The 21,360-nt window shown below is 43.9% G+C and overlaps 1 protein-coding gene and 1 long non-coding RNA gene across 17 annotated transcripts in view; both read right to left on the bottom strand.

The window, feature by feature from the left end:
- ATXN1 (ataxin 1) overlaps positions 1-9,453 on the bottom strand; it is a 230,637-nt gene extending 221,184 nt beyond the window's left edge. For 6 of the 13 annotated variants that reach the window (XM_069809145.1, XM_069809146.1, XM_069809144.1 and 3 more), the window contains exons 1-2: positions 8,416-8,708; positions 2,009-2,128 (exon numbers count right to left, since the gene is read on the bottom strand). The gene's annotated coding sequence lies outside the window, so the exon portion shown is untranslated. Of the gene's footprint in view, positions 1-2,008; positions 2,129-7,473; positions 7,688-8,415; positions 8,709-8,967 lie in introns of those variants that run through there. The other 7 variants (XM_069809150.1, XM_069809152.1, XM_069809151.1 and 4 more) reach the window with 5 other exon arrangements.
- Positions 9,454-18,831: 9,378 nt separating this feature from the next.
- The window catches only part of LOC138690327 (uncharacterized), a 137,760-nt gene continuing 135,231 nt past the window's right edge, over positions 18,832-21,360 (bottom strand). For all 4 annotated transcript variants that reach the window (XR_011329159.1, XR_011329160.1, XR_011329161.1 and 1 more), the window contains one exon: positions 18,832-19,248. This is a non-coding gene — a long non-coding RNA (uncharacterized lncRNA). The remainder of the gene's footprint in view (positions 19,249-21,360) is intronic.

The following is a 21,360-nucleotide window of genomic DNA, read 5'->3' as shown; positions in this document are numbered from 1 at the left end:
GATTCCTCACACGAGTAAAGCCATGAGCGCACGTGTAGGGCCACTGGGCCGAAAGTCAGGTTTCTGAGATCTCATTTTGGGTGTTACAACTGTGAGCTCCTGCCTGTTACATCCAGTGACAGAGAGAACATTTGTAAGCAGGCAGTCTCTAGCCCAGTAACTTCTATTTCATTTATTTACTTATACAGTGGGCCTGATTTTGATTGTTCCCTAGAAAAATAAGAACTAACTAATAAGGCCAACAGATGTACCCCAAACTCAATGACGAACACGTCCAACAACAAGAAAAGAAGCCAAAATAAATCTGATCTAAGGTCCTCAACAACACTACACTTCAAGCCACACTGGTACAAAAAAAAAAAAAAAGCAGTATAGTACTATATTCCTGTCATGCCTCTGCACCAGACTTAACTAGGTTACATTTTTTATCCCAAATGTTTGCTTAACATCCAATATATTCTTTGTCTTGCAATTGCAGGAAATGCCAGATCCTAAAATATTTGAGATGACTTAGCAATACACTGTGGATAACACAACCTGATTATTCATAGGATTTGACCAAGACACTATAAACAATTACTTCTTCTAGTTAAGACATATAAGCCTTTCCTGGAGTAATCACTTCTGGGGATAAATACAATTTCATACAACCCAAGCTAATTCTGAAAAAAATGAAATGCTTTCTGGAAACGATAATGTGATAATAAAAAGTTTCCTTCAATTCGATCTCCCAAGTCAATAGCAGCTACCACGTCAGTTTTCTTTCAAAACAGAAAGACGAAATGTGTCAGCACATGGGCACTTTGTCTGGTTTTTCACTCTCAAGAAATTCTTATTGCTCTGAAGAGATATAGTGGTTACAATCCACCCCCACCATTAAAGCTCATTTGTAAACTGTAACAGGCATGTCTTTGCATGTAACTACTTGCTTAGACAACTTCCCTTTAAAGCACAGCACCCTTCCCACAGCCACAATAAAATGTCAATTATGTGCTGCATACTTTCCTATGACATGCTGTGTACATTAAAAGTATTCTGCAATGGAGAATTTCTGATCGACCCCTCAAATAGAATGCTATAGTAATTAAGTTTTCTGGCTGCATAAGGAAAAAAAAAAAAAAAGCTTTGATTTTCTGCAAGTAACCACTACATTTTATTTTATTTTATTTTATTTAAAGACACAGGCAATTTTCTTATGACCCTTTATTTTTTTTTTTAAGCATTAGTAGTATTGCCAATCCCAAGCACTCAAAAATCATATAACCGGTCCAAAAATCCAGGCTGGCTTAATGACAATCAGATTAAAGAAATAAAATAAAAATTTATGTTCTTTTTATTGGCAGTATGATCACTGAGCCTTGCGACTTGGTTTTTTCAAGGTATTCTCCACAACCATACGGAAAGGGGAGAGAGAGAGAGAGGACAGGGAGAGCAGACTGATATATGTGCACTATTACATCCTGTCTGGCTACAGCATTTCAGGGACAAAAATCAGAAGAATTGAAAACATTCCTTAAACCAAAGTAAAAGACACCCAGGCACGTCAGTAGTGACTAATTATCCTGGGAAGTATCCTTATGCCAGACGAAGTTTAGTGCACTGGAAAAGTCAAGCAGGCTGCAAGCAAAAAGAACCACTGAAAACGTTCATAAAAGTCCAGGAAGGATTTATACAATTTCACCCGTGGCATCTTACAACAAAAATCAAAGCCTGTAAACTTTTCCATTCATACTATCATCTTTTAGTAACTGAATATGCTCTGACCTGAGGTGAGCATAAAACCACTCATCTGGAACCCACTGTCCTGTAAGTCACCGAACTGAGTCACTAGAGTTAATGGAATTTTTCTGATGAGAGTTTCTCAAGGACCTCTACTGCCAGGCAAGGGAAGTACAAACGTATCACGGGTAGGTAATCATACAGATACCGGTAAAGTGTCCACGCTGATTAAAGCCCAGAGCAGACAGTGTACTCTTGTTAGAGGAAACAAAAAGCATTATATTCTCACCTTATTGGCAGTGCATATCTGTATGGTGAAGACAAAAATGAAGGTGGTCACTGTCCTATGGGGTCAAGAATAAATTCACAGCTTGTATTGCTTGCCCATCTGGCTTGGCCTGCGATGTGACTGTTGATCCATGAGTTGAGGAGATGGAAATCAAAGTAAAAAGAAACAAAAACACAGTTAAGAGTCAAACAATTTACAACATGCTAAGACATCCTAATGAAGATTGAGAGAGAATGCTTTTGCTATTACTTAAGCACAAATAAACTATAGATTTAATCCTGCAGACAGAGCACATACAGTAGAGAGCAGAGCCCATTTATTCAAACTGAGTGCTCTTTTCCCAAATGTGATCTTAATGAGGTGAAGAATCATAAGCGACTTGAGATGACTGTCTTCACTGCCAGCAGAACATATTTTATTTGAGGAGGGGCATCATCCAGAAAACATGCTGCTGCAGCTACTCCTATCAGGTGAAAAACAATCAGCTTTGGGAATGTGACATTACCTTCTGCGCTATTTTGACATTAATGGTGGCACGCTAGAGTCAATGCATATTACTGCAAATTCCCAAATAATATAAGCAAAGGAAAACTCTACCAATGTGATTTTTTTCCCCTATTTCTGTATTTTTGCTCAGTAAAATTATGAAGAGCCAGCATTGAATTTCTGCTGACATCACATATTAAACAAAATACATTGTGTTTTTTCACTTGGAATCTCACCAAATATTTTTATCACTCTTGGGACAATAAAAGGATTTAGTGGGACCATTTCTCCCTCACTGAGCAGCATTTTTGTTGTTTCAGTTTATGAGCATACTTACTTGTTCCTATTTATGGAAGGATTTACACACATACTTAACTCTAGATAGGTTCAATCAATCCTCATTCAGCAAAACCCTCACTGGGACATGTACTAAAGTAACTTTGCAGACTGGGCCCAATGCACACACAGAGATCTGCATGTGCTGTACAACCTCAGCTCCTCAGACTACAACTTTGAGGAAAAAAAATGAAGCGTTACATTCTCAATACATGCACCGAGATCAAAAAAGACTTATAGCCATTGATTTGGGTTTTGTCTTTTTACAAAGGTTAGAAGTCTGCAAAGTTTCTTACATTTTAAAAAGTTAGTCATGTATCAGCTCAGCCAAAACCAAGTAAAATCTTCAACCTCTTTATATAAAGAATGTGAACCACTGAACGAGACTCCAAAATACAGTGCCTTTCTCCAAATACCTACTTATTTATTTACAGTCTTGCATAAAAGTAAAATGAAAGGACGAGGTCAGGATTTTCAGTTTGCAAAGCTAAGGCTATTGAAGCCACTGGAATATATCACACCATTTCTTTGCAATGAAATATTTACCTGTGCCAAACCTGTCATACTTCCGTTTCTCATGCTAATTACAACTTTATTTGTTAAAGCAGAGTTGGTTACAGCAGTCTCAGGAGAGGCCTACAATTAAATCTGCTACCTGCACTCTGTGAACTGTACACACTGTACCTGTACAGTCCTCCAAAGCAGCCAAATCATTCACAACCTGTGTGCTTAGCTAAGGCTGACACACAGCCCGACTTCACTCAAGCGGCATCAGCGTGAGCTGCCTCACACGCTGGAGTAGGTTTGCAGCCAGCCAGCGCTTCAGACCATCTATGCAATTCTGACACGCATTTCCTTTAGAGCCTGCCATACTTCTTTATTGCATTTCCCCTTCAATTAGTACACCACAACAAAAGCAGCACACTCTATGAACAACGACAATGATAATCCTGACTGCCGTCTACTAAGATGTGCTGCTAAACCTCAGCAAGGGGAAAATTAGGCCTTGATTTTGTTTTACTAGCTACATTACTAAAACAATTATTTTTGAATTCTAATGTTTAAATCCTGAGTTGCTTTTCAGGTGACTGCTTTTAAGTGTCTATTTTCTTAATTAACAGGAAACTAGGCCACTGGATCTATTACATAAAAATTTTTGTTAAGTGAAATTCCAGGTCTCTTGTAAATGTCTTTTAAAACAAGACTAGTTTTTCCAACCTTTCTAAATAAATTCAATCAGGCCAGAAGGGCAAGGAGAAAAGTCGCACTGTTTATTTTCAAAAAGCCTTTTAACTATGTATATATGGCCTTTTTGAAAATAATTACTTTCTAACGCTCTTAGTCACACAGGTAATTTGTCTTACAATAAAATATGTATAAGCAGCATGCGGCACACAAAGGCTCACTCTACAGGAGTCGTCCTGCGCGTGGTTATTTCACTGTCTCCAGCCAGTCCTCCTAACAGGCTCCTCTGTTTCAAGCCACCTCCTCGGTACGGAGGCCCAAAACAGAGGCGGCCGTGACGAGCAGAGGATATTCTCTCCTAACAAGAAGGGCGAGTTAGTCGAGGCACTTAAAAGCTGCACTTCGGGCGTAGGAAACTGCCCGCGAACTCCCCGTCGCCTCGCCTCTCCAAGGAGAAATGCCTTTGCTCGGCAGGCAGGCTGAGACCTGCAAACTCGTCACACCGAACCCAAGACTGCCAGCTGCCTGGCACCGCAAGAGCTAAACCACCGACAGGCATTTCTCATTACCTCCTCCAGCTCCGGTGCTTTACCATCAGAGCGATTAAAATATCTATTTTACTGAGATATTTCTGGATTGCATTATGTTCCAGCCTGGTACTACAAACACTCGGGAGCTGTGGGTGCTGATGATTTCTCATCACTGAGACACAAAATCCTCCGGGCCAAGTTCAGTATTAGTGTAAGTGCACGCAAGATTAGTGACTGGAATAGGGGTGTTAACCACTTCTGCAGACGCTTAACACAGCTCCTTAATCAGGCAAAAATCCTATTTAAGCCCACAGTGCTTTTTGCCGTAAAAAGATACAGAGAAAATAATGGTGATACACAGCAGATCACTTTCTGAGCTCTGTTACTCTACTATACGCCTGGATGAAGTCCAATAAATGGAGTTATTCTAGATATACACCCATGTAAGTGGCTCACAATCCCGTCCCCTGCAGTCACTCCAGATTTATGACATTAGAACAGAGTGTCAAATTTGGTGCCTTTAAAAAATTACACCTACGTTTGTGAAAAAGTGGCTCAAAAGAGCCGTGTCCAAACACTGGGAATGAAGACAAATATACATTCCTTGGTTAAATACATTTTTAAGAGCAGTATGCAATTCAAAGCTAATCAGACTGCATATTTTTTCAAGGTACTACTAACTTTGTGGCAGAAAGTCTCCTGCTCAATGGCTATGATATTTTTATGAGCACAAATACAAAAAAAAAAAAAAAGAGGAGGTAAATAAATACCCATATCGGAAACGAATTATTTACTGATGAGAAAATTGTTTTTAATAGCATATACTTAGTCTTTATCATGAGAAAATGAAGTCAGCTTTCACCTAAAACACAATAGGGCCTCTACTTTGCTAAGAACTATGAGGACGCTTAACAAACCTAAGTGACAACAGTGGTATCAGATACCTCTGATTTTAATCTCACTGGCCAGAAGGTGTAAAGTACAGTACATGAGTGGAGAACAACAAGCCCGTGGCCTAAAATATGAATGCTGGAATGGGAACTGTTACAAAGTCACAAACACCGTTACAGCCACCAAACAGTTAAACCAGCCAGCCAGCAAAAAGAAAACTCCGAAGAAACTTTTATGCAAGCTTTTATAAGCCAAAAGCATTTTTAAAAAGTACCACACCTTTGTTAATTTGCTAGTAATAAACGCAAGTGGAACTGATGACTTGGCTAACCTGCTAAGCGTGCCACGTACTGTCGTCCCATCTGCCTGACGCTACAGCAGGCAAAGAACACCCTTTCCGAGAAGTTCAGCCATTAGGAAACCACCACCAGCATCCTTCAATTTTCGGCAAGCCCGAGGCGGTGGCCGTGCCGGCCGTACACCACCAACACGGCACACGCAGGGCTGGTGGTAGCCCGGTGGGTTGCCCGCCAGCCGCACACACACCTGACTGGACGGTGAACACCGTCTGTTACCATGGCAGCCTTGATCTAATTACATGACTGATCAGGGCTGGAGTAAGCGCGCTGAAAGCCTACACCGCTGACATGTCGCTACGTGATGGGAGAGACAGACAGACAGGCGAGCGCGGAGGAAAATCTATCAACCTCTGCCTTATGTAAAAAGTGAGGAGATTACAGCCACCCTTTAAAAAAAAAAAGAAACTGCTGCCCGTAAAATACCGGGCTGGTTTTACGAACAAATTAGGTGCAATAACATGCAATTACAACTTACTATTATCTCGCAGCATTGCAAAAATAACTACGGCGTAATATTTTCCCTGGCCATTCTCAATTTCCCTCTCCCTCATTCACAACCCTTGCTCCGTATCATAAAACTGAACCGTCCCCACCACCCGAACAGAAATAGATTAACGCAAAGCTGGGATTTTCCTTTAGGGGAAGGCTTCATTCGAAACTGAAATTAAAAGTCCTTGACTTCTTGGTGTGTAAGCAGAGTAACTCACTATGCCTGACCACATCTGACACATAAAGTAACCATTACTGCGTAAAATACATAACCGTGAGCATTAAAGGTTGAAGTGTAACCTGTGTTACAAAATATGAATTCCTTTACCATATGAAAGGGAAAAGGTCTCCAGCAAAGGTCATCTACCTGCACCCTTGCCGATCTCTACACAGAAAACATTTGTGAGGAGGGAGGTTTTACAAACCCAGATTTCTTCGCCTGGGCATAACAGGAATGCTTAAAATTTTTCCCCAATTCTATCTGGAGTTTGGGCTCACGGGGGAGAAAGATGCTGCTCGGAGGAGTCCCTATTACACAGCATACGGTAAACAAAATAAAAATAGCCTGTCGCTCTCGTTGTCTACACAGTGCATTATATAACGGGTTTCCGACTTGTTTTCTTTTCTATTATTACTCTTCAGCAATTCCTCCTCTTCAATAACATGTAAATCGCTCCCAATTCTGTCATTTTATTATTATCGCTATTACTATTACAGTAGGAGCTAACGTTTTCCAGCACGCTTTAATTTAGACTTTAATATTCTCAGGAATCGCACTGACGGATTCAGCACCCACAAACATACAAGGGGACATTTATTTGTTTTCTGCCGGTAAATTACGATGCCTTAGGAAAAGGAAAAAAAAAACACAAACAAAACCCCAACCCCCCCCCCACTACGACCACCACAACCCAACCACCCAGCCCGACCCAAGCAGACCCCGAGGCGGAGGGGGAAGGGGGTCGGTGAGCGGCGGGAGGGGCAGCGGCCGCCGCTGGAGGCGAGCGGAGCCCCGGGGCGGCGGCGGGGAACCCCGGCCCCGCTCCCCGCGGGACGCCGCCGGCCGGACCCCGCGACCACGGGCAGGCAGCGGGGCGGGCGCGGCGGCCCACCCACCCACCCCCCCCGCGGTTCTCCCCCCTCCCCAACCCCCGAGTCCTCCCGCCCCCGCTCCCCCGGCCGGCAGTACCGGGTGGCGTCTGCAGCCGGCCTGGGCCCTGAGTGAAGCGGAGCGCGGCTGCTGCCGGGCACATCCCAGCCCCAGCGCCGCCTCCTCCGCCGCCGCCACCGCCGCCTCCTCCTCCTCGCTTCATTCACCCTCCGGCAGCCGCCCAGCCCCGTACTACATACGCCGTGCGGCGCCGACCGGCCCTGCCGGCACCCGGCCCCGCGCTGCGCCCCGCCGGGCCCGCCCGGCGTACACGCACCGCACGGCCCCCCCCCCCCCCCGCAGCCACACGCACACACACACCCCGTGTCGCCACACGCACGGCACACAACGCACAGACACCGCACCCCCACACACACAGACGCGCGCAGTCTCACACACACACACACATACATACATACATACACCCCCCGAGGCCGCCGCACCGGGGGCAGCCGCGGCTCGCAAAATGTCCCCCGTCCCCGCGGCCCGGGGGGGGTGTGGGTGGCCGCGGGGCGGTGGTGAGGAAGGAACAAGGAGCCGGGGGGGGGGGGGGGGGGGCTGGGCTGTACGAGCGGCTCCTTCCGCGGGGCCACCGCGACCCCCCCCCCCCCATGTCCCCGCATCCCCGCTCCGCTCCCTCCGCCGGCGCCCTCGGCCATTTCGCGCACCCCCCCCCCCCCCTTCCTCCTCCTCCTCCCTCCCCCGGGGCCGAGTCCGGGCCCACGGCGGCAGCGCCTGCGGGCCGGGCCGGGCCGGGCCGAGCCGAGCCGAGCCGGGCCGGGCCGGGGGCGGCCGCAGCGAGGCGGGTTGTAGCCCCGCGGCGGGGTGGGTAGTGCGCTCCCCTCCCCCCCCCCCGACCCCGTGTTTTTCCAGCTGGAAATCGCCGGTGGTTTGCAGTCTAAACAAGGGAAGAAGCCGAGGCAGGGAGAAGGGGGGGGGGGGGAGAGGCAGAAAGCAGAGGAGGAAGAAAAAGCCACTTACTGTAAAGTGTCAGTGGAGGTGGGGTTGGCGGGGGGGGGTCAGAGAGAGACTCGCACACAAATGTCTTCCTAGCTGATCACGGGGCTTGGGTCTGCTTTTTTTGTTTGTTTGGTTTTTTTTTTTCCTTCCCCCTGCAGTGACACAGGTCCGGGATGTCTCCACCACTGTAGTAGAAATGATGTCTGCGGTAACAGCGCTCGCTCCCTCTCCTCTCTCCAGCATGTAAATGGGTAATAGAAGCCAAATATGGAGCAGTTGGCTGCCTCTGCAACAGCTCAAGGATCCTACTTCATGCAAAAAAGGGGGGGGGGGGAAGGGAGGAGGAGGAGGAGGAGGAGGAGGAGGCAAGGCAACACTCTGGCAGGCGGCCAAGAGAGCCACACAGATTATTGCATACGCACAGCACCGCCGGGCCAAGGCGGCCTTAACCCTTTGCGGAGCCGCCGCACGCTGCCCGCCGGGCGGCCGCGAGGGGCCCGGGGCGCGGGCGGGGACGGTGGGGGGGTGTTTGGGGGGGGGGTGGGGAGGGACGGGGGTCGCCTCGCCACTTACCTCCTCCTTCTCCTTGTAACACTTCAAAGGCCAGGCTGGCTCTCTACGGCGGGATTAATCCCTGCGCACGCCGCTGTTCCACAGAAGTCCCCGCTCCTGTGGTAGGCTGCGTCGCCGGGATCTCAAAGCACTTTGCAGGCGGAAAGAAATGAGCTGGGGAGGGGAAGGAAAAAAAAACAAACAAACAAAAAAAACCACAAACCCCAACCCCAAACCTATATTGTTTAAGAGGGACGGAAGAGACAGCTAGCAAAGCGTGCTGTCCTTCAGAAATGGCAAGGAATGCTGGTTTAAAGGATGCATGAAAATCAGTTGCTCAGTCAAGGCTGGTCTGTCTCTCTATGGGAGGAAATAAAACTGTGCGGGAAGCCAGGGAATGCTCTGAAGCAGCCTCTGCGAGAGTCAGAAGAGGGTGATTTTATTTAAGATGCCATATTGCATTTCACTGTCGAGAGCTGCAGAGTGATTTAGAGCAAGAGCCTGCATCCCACTCCCTTTTTCTGAATTAGTTTTATTTATCCGGATCCTTGGCATATGCTTGAGTTGCTTTGTAGAAAGTACCTTCCACTTCATTCAGACCAAAGAGGCTCTGACTCATACCGTCACTGAACTACAAGACAGGCAGGGCTGAACCACGCATGTTTGGGTACTAACTCCCTCTGGATTCCTTAGCACGCATTTCATCAAAGATCCCCTCGCATCTCTCCCAGCTGTACGCAGACCACTGTGAGCCTCTCCCAAACTCGCCCCCAACTAAGGCAATTTACACTTCTCCGGCGCTCCAGCGTCAGCTCGTTACTCTCCTACTTCTCTCAACACGGGTCTCTGCAGTGCCATAAACTGCAGTGATGGGCAAATAACAAGCACAGATGCAAACCAGAGACCAGAGAAAATATCCTCCTTCTGGACTGGCTCAGCCTGGTCTTCAAGTCTTAGAAGAAAAGACAAAACATCAAATTACCAAGCCAGGTACAAGGTAGAGAAATAAAACAAATTATGGAAGCAATGAATGAGAGGAATACAGCCAAAGGACAGCGGGCTGCTATGCTTGCATGCAACCTGACAGTGGTCCTTAAGGAGCCGTTCACGCTCTGCTTTGGCATAGGGAAGGGAGGTACAGCAGGGAGAAGGGTTCTCCCCACCCCAAGGACATTGCAAAAAATGTTGCATAAATACCAAAGACTGCTATGTCCCAGCTCCAGGGAGCTGGATGCTGTGGGGTCACAGGCCTTTCAGAAGGGCCTCAGATGTGCACTCCCTGTACTGTGGCCATCCAGGCCAGGCTCTTTATTGCACTTTGCACCAATTCGCCACAACAATAAGCTCCAAGGTACCAGGTTTCTAGTGCAGGTATATCTCCCATGTGTCCATTACATATTAGCATTAGATTTTAGCATTAAATCTAGCATTAGAGTCTAGATGCAAAGTACCCTAGGACTCAGCCTGTCATTATGCAGATCAGCAAAGTAGTCCCTTCTATAAATGACTGTACTAGTTCACCGTAATTGCTAAAGAATGTAATAACATTGTAAGCTGCAGTGCTCTTGATGTAGAGTTGATACTGTAATATAGAGTAGCTTTATGAAACATAAGGATCTTTTACCACAGCACCTTTTGCATCTTTAGTTCAGGTTCACTATGAAATCCAACTTCATTTTCCATTCTAGGAGTGGTCTGGGGACAGAAGCAGCAACAGATGCTGCTTGATGTCTGGACAAACGTGCCACTCAGCACTACGAGACAGTGAATCTACAGCAGCAAAGCAGACAGCAAAATTATCTTCACCCAGCTAATGCAAGGTTCATTGATTTAATAAAAGGAACCAAGGGAGAGAGACAGAGACTGGAGATTACTGAAAATCAAGCCCCAGAGAAGCTGCAACGCCATCATCAAGGTTCAATTCTGAGTACACAGCATTCTCCTGTCTGCCACCTTTTTTATTCCAGTTGTACAGAGTGTTACCTCAGGAGAAAGGAATCTTTCCTTCTCAAACGTTCACCTTGCCAAGAGGTGTGGCACACGCAGAGAAAGAGAAGCCACATTCATGCTGAAGCAAGCTTTGGGCAACTTTCCCTTCTGCAGCAGGCTCATGTAAGAGGCTTGTGTATTCCTCCACTCTGTGGCTGTGGTGTTTGCCACAGGACCCACATATTTTGCCACGCTCCAGGCTCTAGGCTTTTACATCTTTGTCTATGTTTCTGCTTCAGAGTTGAAAAGAGACCCCTAAAATGCAAGTCCATTGTAAGTCAAAGCAATATTGTCTTCCTGAGCCAGCAGGCAGCCTTAACCCATGGCTTTGGGAAGCACCACAACTGCCACCAGCCACCTCAGGTTCATAAGCCATTCCTCACCTCCGTTTTGACTTGATACATGTTGGTTGCATTGAGAGAGATGAGGGGACTGTGCCTCCATGGACATTGCATGACACACAGGATATACCCCCATGTCACAAGTCGTCCTTGTGCCTCTGCAGCTCCCCTGCTGAGGGCCGACACTGGGGCTCAATATATTCCCTCCACAAAGAGTACCACAAAATATGGAGGTGCCGGTGAAGGCAGAGGGGGTGGGAAACGGCACCTGAACGTGACCTTTGCTAAATGGCCGGGACAGAGGTCCATCTGTATCTGTTAAGGCAGTGCAGCCTATTGAAGTGCAGAACTAAGGTAGAAGAGAAAGTAATTTGCTGTGGAAAGTAGACGTGATTTTACCTGCCACCAGGATAGTTCAGACAACAGGAGTAAAGAGAAGCAACTCAGCACTGAAGCAGTCAGGTCCTGCTCAAGGGCTACCCCAAATACCTGCGGTGCACTCTCACAGCAGCTAAGAGCCACCCTAAACCCCATCACCTCGCCCCCTCTGAGGAGGGCATATAGCAAGGCATGCATACACAAACGTAGCAGCAAACTTCCAAAACAAAACTCTTCCATTGCAGACCTTCCTCCCCCTAAGGAAGAACAAGAGAGCAGAGATACATGAGAGATGCTAGCCAGCTGGTTGAGCGCAGTACGGACAGGGGCTCTGACTCCACAGTGGTGAGTGGGACACAAGAACCCACATTCGCTCAAGCATTTTTATTTACTGCTGGTGATGTGCTGAAACCGATATGACTCCCAGCCGAGTACAGTCTTGACCAAAAGATATTAGTCAATTTGACATGCAAGATATGCACTGTCTAGAAGAAACTGTCTTTCAATCCACTAGTTGTAATGTGTCATCTACACTGCATGTTTTATACAATTAATATTATCTACGAAAAATGGGAGAATAAGAGGCATAAGAAGCTAGGGTGTTTTTTTTTTAAACATTCACATTCAGGGAAATCCAGTGATTGATGATGTATTGAGTGTGAAAAGTAATTTCACAATTATTGATCATTACAGTCTTAAGTCTTCAATTTGTCATAAAATGACATTGTTGGTCTCATTACAGCCTCTAGTGGACAGTAGTAATCCACTTCACAGACCTGTCATACAATTTGCTGAAATGACAAGCGTTATCAAGGTGGAGGTTACTCTGAGAGAGCATGAACATACAGTCATTCTTATCCCCTGGCAAAAAGGATTTTTGAATACAATCAAAGGTTTCTTGTCATTGCCCATAAGCTGCCTTGCTTTACAGTTCAGGTATTAACACTGGCTTGTAAATAAACAGAGAACTTCTGCTATTAATTTCAGTTTCAGACAGTTTTCATAAAAACTAAATTAATCTCAAATATTTTTATAACAGAAAATATTGGTTGCCATGTTTTTGGCGTAAGTAAGATGTTTTTATTCCAACTCAGAATCTGCCGACTGTCCAATCCACCTCCTATCTATTTATAGCCCTCTCACATTCAGATAATTTTTGCTAATGCAGTTATTTTCATTATTATTTCAGACATATACAGCTGATTTAAGGTATTTTAACAGCTTTAACAAATGAGAAACTATAATTTGGATTACAGCTGGCTTATTAAGGTCAGGGAAGTTAAAAATGTACACGATCTGAACAATAATGTATTTGGAATGTATTCTTTAACTTGAAGTGCCACTTGTATGAACGTAATAAAATATGACTAACGTCTTTATTTTTTGTGTATTCACTTAGAAATAAGTGTATCTCCTGTCAGAACAGGGATGTTGATGATGTTCTCCAGAACTCTGTGATTGTTTTCAGATGGAAGGAAATTAGATTGGTAGACACTGAGAGCCAATGCTGTCTCTTTAAAGCCACAAGTATCTCATGCAAATTAACATTTAGCGAAACGAGAGCAAAGCATTCATGAAGACTAAGCAAGTATATAGTACTATACTGTGACTCAAAGAGAAAAATCTTATGGTTTAAAACACTGAGGTCCTTTGCAAGAGAATTCAAAGGAAAGGCTGCCGTTAATTTATTTTACCACATTGTGGCTAGGCATGAGTTGTAGGGTTGCTGAACAAATCATTATTTGTCATGCCGTATCGTATAGGTAATGGGATATTTAGGTAAAAAAATGTTTATCTTATCATTGTCTTGATTTTTTAAAAGAAGCAATCAAGTTCCTCTTTAAATAACAATACTTTCAATAGCTTTAAAATAACAATAGGTCCTTAGATGCAGATCTGAAATAAGATACTTTGTTGTTGTTGTTGTTGCTTTTTTTAAACAGGGAAAGCAATTTATCAAGGGATTAAGAAAACTGATGAATCCTCTGAAGTCTTAAAATCAAGACTGATTTACTGTTTTGAGTAAGTTGTCTGTCAGTTACAGGTCACTGATCTGGAAGGGAGACCAGCTAACCTACCAGTGACCACACCAGGATGGACCACAGCCACAGTTAGCCCCATAAGCTGTTCCAGCAGTGACCAGTGGAAAATAAGTGCTAAGCCCTTCTCTAGAGGTGCTTAACTGGCCTAGGCACCTCTCAAGTAATAACTATTACAACCTGTTAGGTGCTTTATGGCCTGTGGGCTTAAGCTGTCTGAGGTCTCCATCCACGTGCTGGTCTCCAGGTTATCTCCTCTGACACTGCAGTTACCCCTACGGCTGGTGTGAGCAGAAGGGCCAAGCACGAATGGAAACTAAACTGCCGTCTTATTCCTAGAAGTGATCGCTTCATGGTGGGGTCAAAGTACACTAGCAGGGCACAGGGGGAAAGCTCTAATCTGTGGAAAATGCTTGGTTTCCAGGGATGTCAAGGCAGTGCTGTTAATGAGGATTAACATTCAACCAAAATGACGGTGCAGACCTAAGAAGAATTCACTGGCCGCTTTCTGGGAGAGGGCTTTCAGCTGATAGCAGGGAGCAGTCGGAGGCCACAGGCCCTTGTAAGAGACATGTGTTGTCCCTTTAAATCATACCTGGTACAGAGACTTATCTGGGAGTTCACTTGCCAGGTTTTTTTCTGTCTGTTAAGGGCGTTATGGTCTAGACAGATTAGATTAGCATCTATGGTGTAAACACTTAGGGTTGGGAAATAACTTCTGACCTTTCTTAAAGCATCTTACCTGCATATAGGGGAGTGTGGTTTCTAAAGCCTGTTACAATCTCTCTGATCAATGCTATACATATTTTTGATAAGTGCAATGAGTTTTCAGGAGAGGAGGGGAATGGGCTAGAATGGGCTGCTTACCTCTTTGAACAGACCTAGGAACTGAAAACATGGATTTTTGCCTCCTAAGTCCTTTAATGGCCCTAACTGAGCTGTTCTGGTCTATTGAACAAATCCTTCCTACCTCGTGGATCGTTGACCTACCAGACCTTCAGACTCAATGTGCTCAATCCTGCTGCCAAGCCTGCACGTTTTGTTCGTATGCTAAAAATCTTTATCTTTTGTTGAGAAAAAGTGCAACATATAAATAACAGCTATTTTCTACCCTTACTGTCTCCACCTCTTCACAAAGTATGATACACATGGGCCTTGGCCCCAAAGCTCTCATGCAAGTTCAGAACTGAAGTTTACCAAATTCAGCCAATATTGGTAAATCTGGGCTCATGCCTTCGTTTCAAGGCAGAGATAAGTGCAAGTTGCTTTATGTCTAAGACCAGAGTTATGTTGTATCTATACTTTCACTGTACAGTCAAAAAGAAAACTAATAATTAATACAGTGATTAACCAGAAATACAGTAAGAGTCCTGAAATACAGGCATCTTTTACACAGAAAAGAGCTATATTTCTTTGTTTTCAAAAGGTATCGTATGCCACAAAACTGTAGTCACTTGGAGCACAGGAATGGCAAGTTTGAACGGTGCATAAACATGAAACAAAAATTTAAGTGGGATAATTTTGGTATGAAGGAATTGCTATATCCCCTTAGATTTGATCCATAGTCATGGTCAGTTGGAAAATCCTCAGGCAGAGATGGGCTGCAGGCATGACAGTGAATTGCCTGGAGGGTAAGAAGTCCTGAGCCTGCAAGGCTTTAACCAACAACCTAGGTGAGCATGGTAAACATTTACCTTCCATCCGATTACAAACTAAGAGGGTATTTTTCCTGTTTCTTCTGCAAGGTCACAGGGATATGTCCAAAGAACTCTGAAACTCCATAGTTTTTTTAAAAGTGACAGGAAGCCTGATGTAGGATATTACTTTAAATCAGAGTTATTTCTGCTTGTGCAGACCATTTTGTAACTAGACTGGCATCGCTTTGACTTCTTACTGCACAGAGGCAGCATCTTTCTCTCAGAGATTTTCCAGATCCTCATGTTCTTTCTTTACCCTTCAGCAGAGGCCTTGCTACTAAAGGCAATAATTGTTCCCTTATTGGCTCTCTTTCACCCTGCCCACTTTTTCCACAGGAGAGCTCCCATTTATACCTGTCTTCCTACTTTGGATCTGCTCTCATATCATCCTCATATGATCACTTATTTATACTTAAGGTAATGAAAGATACCAGTTCAAAGCTCTAGAAGTCCTGGCACATAGCAATTACAAGAAAAACACAACAGCGTGAAAGCAGTTTTGTCAAAAGGAACTTAGCTGGGCACCTAGGTACACCAGAAACACCTGCCTGCTGAAAGCACATCTTCAGCCTTCTCCCAAAGCATGTGTCTTTTGCCACAGGGCCTCTCCAAAAATCGTAAAATTCAAACCCTTGTGAAGTGTAGGTGCTATCATAGGGATAGACTTGCTCTTGCATGGATAGTTCTGCCATGGGGTCAAGTACAGCCAAGAGTGGAGTGGACACCTGGGGCAGGACCATCTCATGACAAGCTGTTTGTACTCAAGACATGCTAGTTCTGAAATGGTTCCTCACTACAGATTTTTCACAGTTTATATTCTCATCTTCTTTGCACAACAGGACATAAGAATGGCCACACAGTGGTCATAGGACAACAGTGGTCATAAGCAGATGCTTAAGGAGACATGGGCATTATATACTACTTCCTCCACACCCTCTCTAGCCTCCCACCATTTTCAGCTTAAGGGACTTCCTGAGCAGGATGTGGTTTCTGCCTATTTAGTAATCCTCGGTGGATTTATCTTCCAAGTCTTGTACAGTCTCCTCCATCAGCATATGTAAACTGTAAGCATCCACAAACTGCTACGTCACACTGCACAGGTCAAGTCCCTGGTGGAAGAAGAATCACCTCATCCTGCCAGCTTCATTCAATGCTCCCAGCTCTTGCACCGAGACGGAGGATGGCCAGTCCCTACCCATACTCTCCATGCTACCCAGAACTTTGCAAACATCTATCATATTCCCCCTAAATTATCCTTCTTCCAGTCTGGAAAGGTTATTACACAAACTGATATGTTAAAGACTTCACTGCTTCTGCTGCAATTCTAACCTGGTTTTGAGTCTCTCTGTCTTGGCCTGAGTCCTGTGACATCCTCACTCCCTCCGTTCTTCTGCCTGTAGAATAGGGATAGTAAAAATTATCCTTTTATCTTGTGGAACAGTGGTGAGACAGTGAAGTACAAGTATTATTACTGTTAAAGCAATACAGAATACTTTCTCTTCCCAAGGCTTAGCCAAGGACTCAGAGAAGCAACAATTCCACATATCAAGGACAAGAGAAAACAGTATTAATATAAACAAAAATAAACCCATGATTCTATCTACATTTTTTTCATACTTGTTTAGCAACACACACTGACTAAAACCCTTCCCATTTCATAAACTATCTCTGTCAACCAACCCACTCTGGTGCTAAAAATCTGAAGTGATAGGACATCTCCCACCAACCTCAGGAGATTATTTCACACACTTATATGCATAACAGGTCTGAAAAATACGACATGCTACAAAAGTGGGATTACCAGATGGTTTTCCTGCCGTTTAATCTGTCTCTCCCCTTTCCGTGATACATCTCATTTCTTAGGACATAAATATTAAGTCATTTCTCTCCCTTATTTGGCCCATCTTCAGCTAGGTGTGTAAACCTGGTGTCTGATTTAAGGTGTACAAGTTGTCCCGTTGTCTTAATGATTCTGAATCATACATTTAAAGTTAGCTATGTGCTTGAGGGTATGTCTTCATGAACATGTTAATGGTGAGGCAGTCAAGGGTGTGGATTTATGGGACACCAGCTACTCTGCAGTAACTGCATGGATGAACACCCTTTGCTTGCTGGTAAATGCAAAGCGGGTTAGCCCAGAAAGAGTCCCAGCCAAGATGACCTGCCTCCCCACAATCACTTTTGCTGCTATTCTCTGAATACTGCTCCTTTTGCCAGTCTGTCCCCAGCAGTAACACTATGCCCAGAAGTAAACATGACAGATGCATATAGAGGCACTACCACCTCCCTCACCCCCAAAGTGATCCACCTCCAGACACAGCTCAAATCATATGGGTTTTTTTATACACCCCTATAATCTTGCAAACTGAAGCCATATTTAAGAGACCTTGTCTCCCTTGCTGCATTACAGCTTCAGCCCTTTTTTAAAGTTTATATAGTAGGATATATTCTTTGCAGAGTCTTCATCACTTATCATACAGAGTCCTCTAATTCTGGAGCGCCTCTGTTTCCCTCTGCTGGTTAAAAATGTATGGCGGGGGGGGGGGCTGGGGGAGTAGGGAGGGTGGGAAATGGCAAGCAATTCCTCAAATAATTCCCATAGTCAAACCATATGCCCAGTGTGGGAGGAGGGGGCAGAGGGGACAGAGCTCGCGAGTACTGTATACCAGTGGTTGCTGCCCCAAAGATACTTCTGAGAGCCTGTAGGTATTGTTACAAAATGTATATACTTTGCAGGGTCCTGCACAGGGTTTATCAGCTGTACAGAAATTCCTGCATAGTTTATAATCTGGGCAAGCATCCCAGCCCCAGTGTTGTCTCTCGCTAGAGTCTCTTCAGAGTATCAGAGGTTCCCAGGAATGCTCCCAGAAGCTTTTAGCTCAGTGCAAGCCACTGCCAATTTGAACGGTTTCTTCAAGTCCCTTGTAGCGATCATCCTGAAAACTGCAGAAGAGGAGTTTGCAGGCTCTGTAAGAGTCCCTAAAAGGCTCAGCTTCTACAGGAGTCACGGTCTGGCCTCTAAAAACATTTATCTGAACCAAGACACATTTATCTCAACCTTGCACACATTTAAGGTCTCTCCAATAAGATCACAAAATCTGCATGATGTAGCTTGAAATGAAAACCTTCTCATAAAGGTTATTCTGTTGGTGATTTCCTAAAATCTTTGTTTATAACCTAATAATCCCTCAGATCCCTAAATGAGGATCAATGCCCCTTTCCTGTTTGAACTAGATGCTCAAATCAGTTCTATGAGGCCAAGTTTCCTCCCCAGGCAGTTTACAACATAGGCACACAGGTTATGTTGTCTGCAGTAAATGATGCAGTCAAATACTCCATTATTTGACGTATCTCTCAGAATAGTTATCTCCTGAGAAAAGACTGCACTTTTGAGACCAGCTGATTTTTCAGAAATAGCAAAAAAATCAGTGGGGCAAAAAGTTAGATTTCTCCAAAGGTGAAGTAACAATGTTTCCTTATTTTAACCTACAAAAAAATATAATTTCCCAAAAACAAAATGAAAGAAGAAATTCCAACAACCACCAAGGCCCTTTTGTTCTTTTTCTGAAGAACTGTAACCTGATATTCCCTACTTACTGTGCTTTCCGAGGATTCAGCTATCTTCTTACATGTTAGCATTTTTAATGCTTCTTACTAGCCAAAATGTGCATTGGGTTTCTTAAGTTCCGGTATGTTGCTTCCTCTGAATCTGCTACTCTTGCAGTAGCACTTTCCCTTAATAGCATGCTGAATTCATGTAGTTTATGGTCACCAGTTCCCAGATTCCTTACAGTGCTCAAATCTTCAGTGGACAGAAAGATAAGATAGAAGCATTTACCAGCTTGAAATCTCTGCTCTCTGGAAAACAGACCAAAACCTTTTTTTTACTTATTGCAGGACTTCAAACTGAATATCTGTCTGTCTAATTAAAATCTGGATTGTTAAAATATACTGAAAATACATTTACCATGAAAATGTTTCACCTATTAGTTATTCCACTTCAAACTCTTCAACTCTGCGGTGTTACTATTTTGTTTTGTTTTGATGTTTGTTCCTTTAAAGCTAACCCCAAAGAATTTCACTCTCAGCCATTGTGGTTATTAAGCTGTAGTTTGCCGGCATTGTAAGTATTTGTGATATACAACTCTCTTCTGCTCTTCCCAGCTTTTTCTTGTATATGTTGCTTAATATCCCTTCTATATTGATATTCCTGTTAGGAGAATTAGCTCACTCTCATCGGGAATGCCCACCAGATAATCATCTCCATCACTTGGTAACACTGCTCCTGCTCTGTTGTATAACTCTTGTATAGGGACGCTTGGCATGTAAATACTCTCCTTAATCTTCATCTTTTGTTTCAAGGGTAAAACAAAACAAAACAATAAGAAAACCTCCTTTATTTTGCATGCTGGGAGCACATGCCATTAATATTAATTAATTTATTTATTTAAAGTTGGTAAAAGAATTTGCTCTTAGGCTGGGAATGTGACTGCCAAGTTTCCTGCCTGCAATTTGTTACGGCTCAGTAGTAAACTCCTGAAAATAGGAATTTGAAATGGAAATAGTGACAGGCCTTTTAACTACGCTATAATAAGCAGGGTGTTTTATCCTGCATACTGTATGTCGTTACACAATGGCAGCCGATCATAATGTGCACGGAAAACAAACAGGGTCTCTTTAGATCGCTCTCCTGGCTAAAACCGGGCAGACAGAGGAAGTAAAACAGGCCGAAAAGACAAAAGACTAGAAGGTCAAGAACACCACACCCAGACCTAAGCCCTTCTGTTACGCAGTGGAGCACAGGGATCTTAGAGAACTTGTACTTGAATAATTTGACTTTGATCAGCTTGCCATAAAAAAAGAGGTGTAGTCTGCTACATTGCTAAAGGGGGTAAAGAAGGAGACTTTCCCTTAAGTATTAAGCTGCAAATTAATGTACCCAGACTTGCCCTGTTATGCAGAACAAAGCTCCAAAAAGTATCTATTCCTTGCAAATGTTTCTTATCTGCCTATAATAGTACATTCCGTGTAATTCTGCATATATAAAACACATGAAAATTAAAGCTGGTTTGCGTACTAGCTTTCAGCATCAGTTGAAAAATGTAATTTTTCAGAGTTGCTGAACATCCAGAGTCCTAACAAGTCAGTTGAGTTTCTCCAGATTTACACTTGTGTAAATGATAGCAGTACTACATCTCTGTGAAAATAAAATACTACTATTGTTTTTTACAGGGTATTTGGCAACCAGGAAAATAAATGAATCACATGTACAAAGCAGAGTCGCTGGGACTTGAACCGAGCACTTCTGGTTTGTAGCACACATGCTTAAATGCCATGTATTGAACTGCCACATCATGTCTATTTTTACTAATTGAGTTTACTTACTTGTGTTTGGGCACCATACCAGCTACTCAGCAAGTCTAAGAGATTAATGTAAAAGCCTCTCTGCATTTAGAAAGTATAGGCACTCTAGATTTACAGCTGCTTATTTTGAGGGTGGCTGACTGCTGATCCTGATGTCTTTGAGTAACAGATGGTTTTGTGAGCTGCACGGATAGTGAAAATGATATAATTTGCCTCTTAACTTTAAAATAAAGCAGAGAGGCAGAGCAAAAGAAAAAGCAATGTATTCACCTTCTACAAATAGCATACCTGAGTACGGGGTGGAGGTTGGGGGGAAGCCAAGGAAAAACTGAAGGCTATCAATAGTCTTGGAAATTCACATGAGGAAAAACTTGCATAAAATAACCCAGCCCGATCTGGACTGTGAAAGCATTGGCCCCTGTAATGTTAGAATTTATAGCTTTAATCTTCTTAAGAGCTGCATGGCTCTTCTCACATGCGGGGAGAACAGATTTGATGTTTCTGAGATTAAAACTACTGAGCTGAACTTTGCTTGTTATTGGCCAGAAGCATTTGGAAACCTAATAAAGCATTCCATTAAAATCTTGGCATTTTAGTAACACAAAA

The sequence above is a fragment of the Haliaeetus albicilla genome, chromosome 21 (assembly GCF_947461875.1).
Source record: "Haliaeetus albicilla chromosome 21, bHalAlb1.1, whole genome shotgun sequence".
Lineage (NCBI taxonomy): Eukaryota > Metazoa > Chordata > Aves > Accipitriformes > Accipitridae > Haliaeetus > Haliaeetus albicilla.
This window is presented reverse-complemented; position numbering and strand designations above follow the sequence as displayed.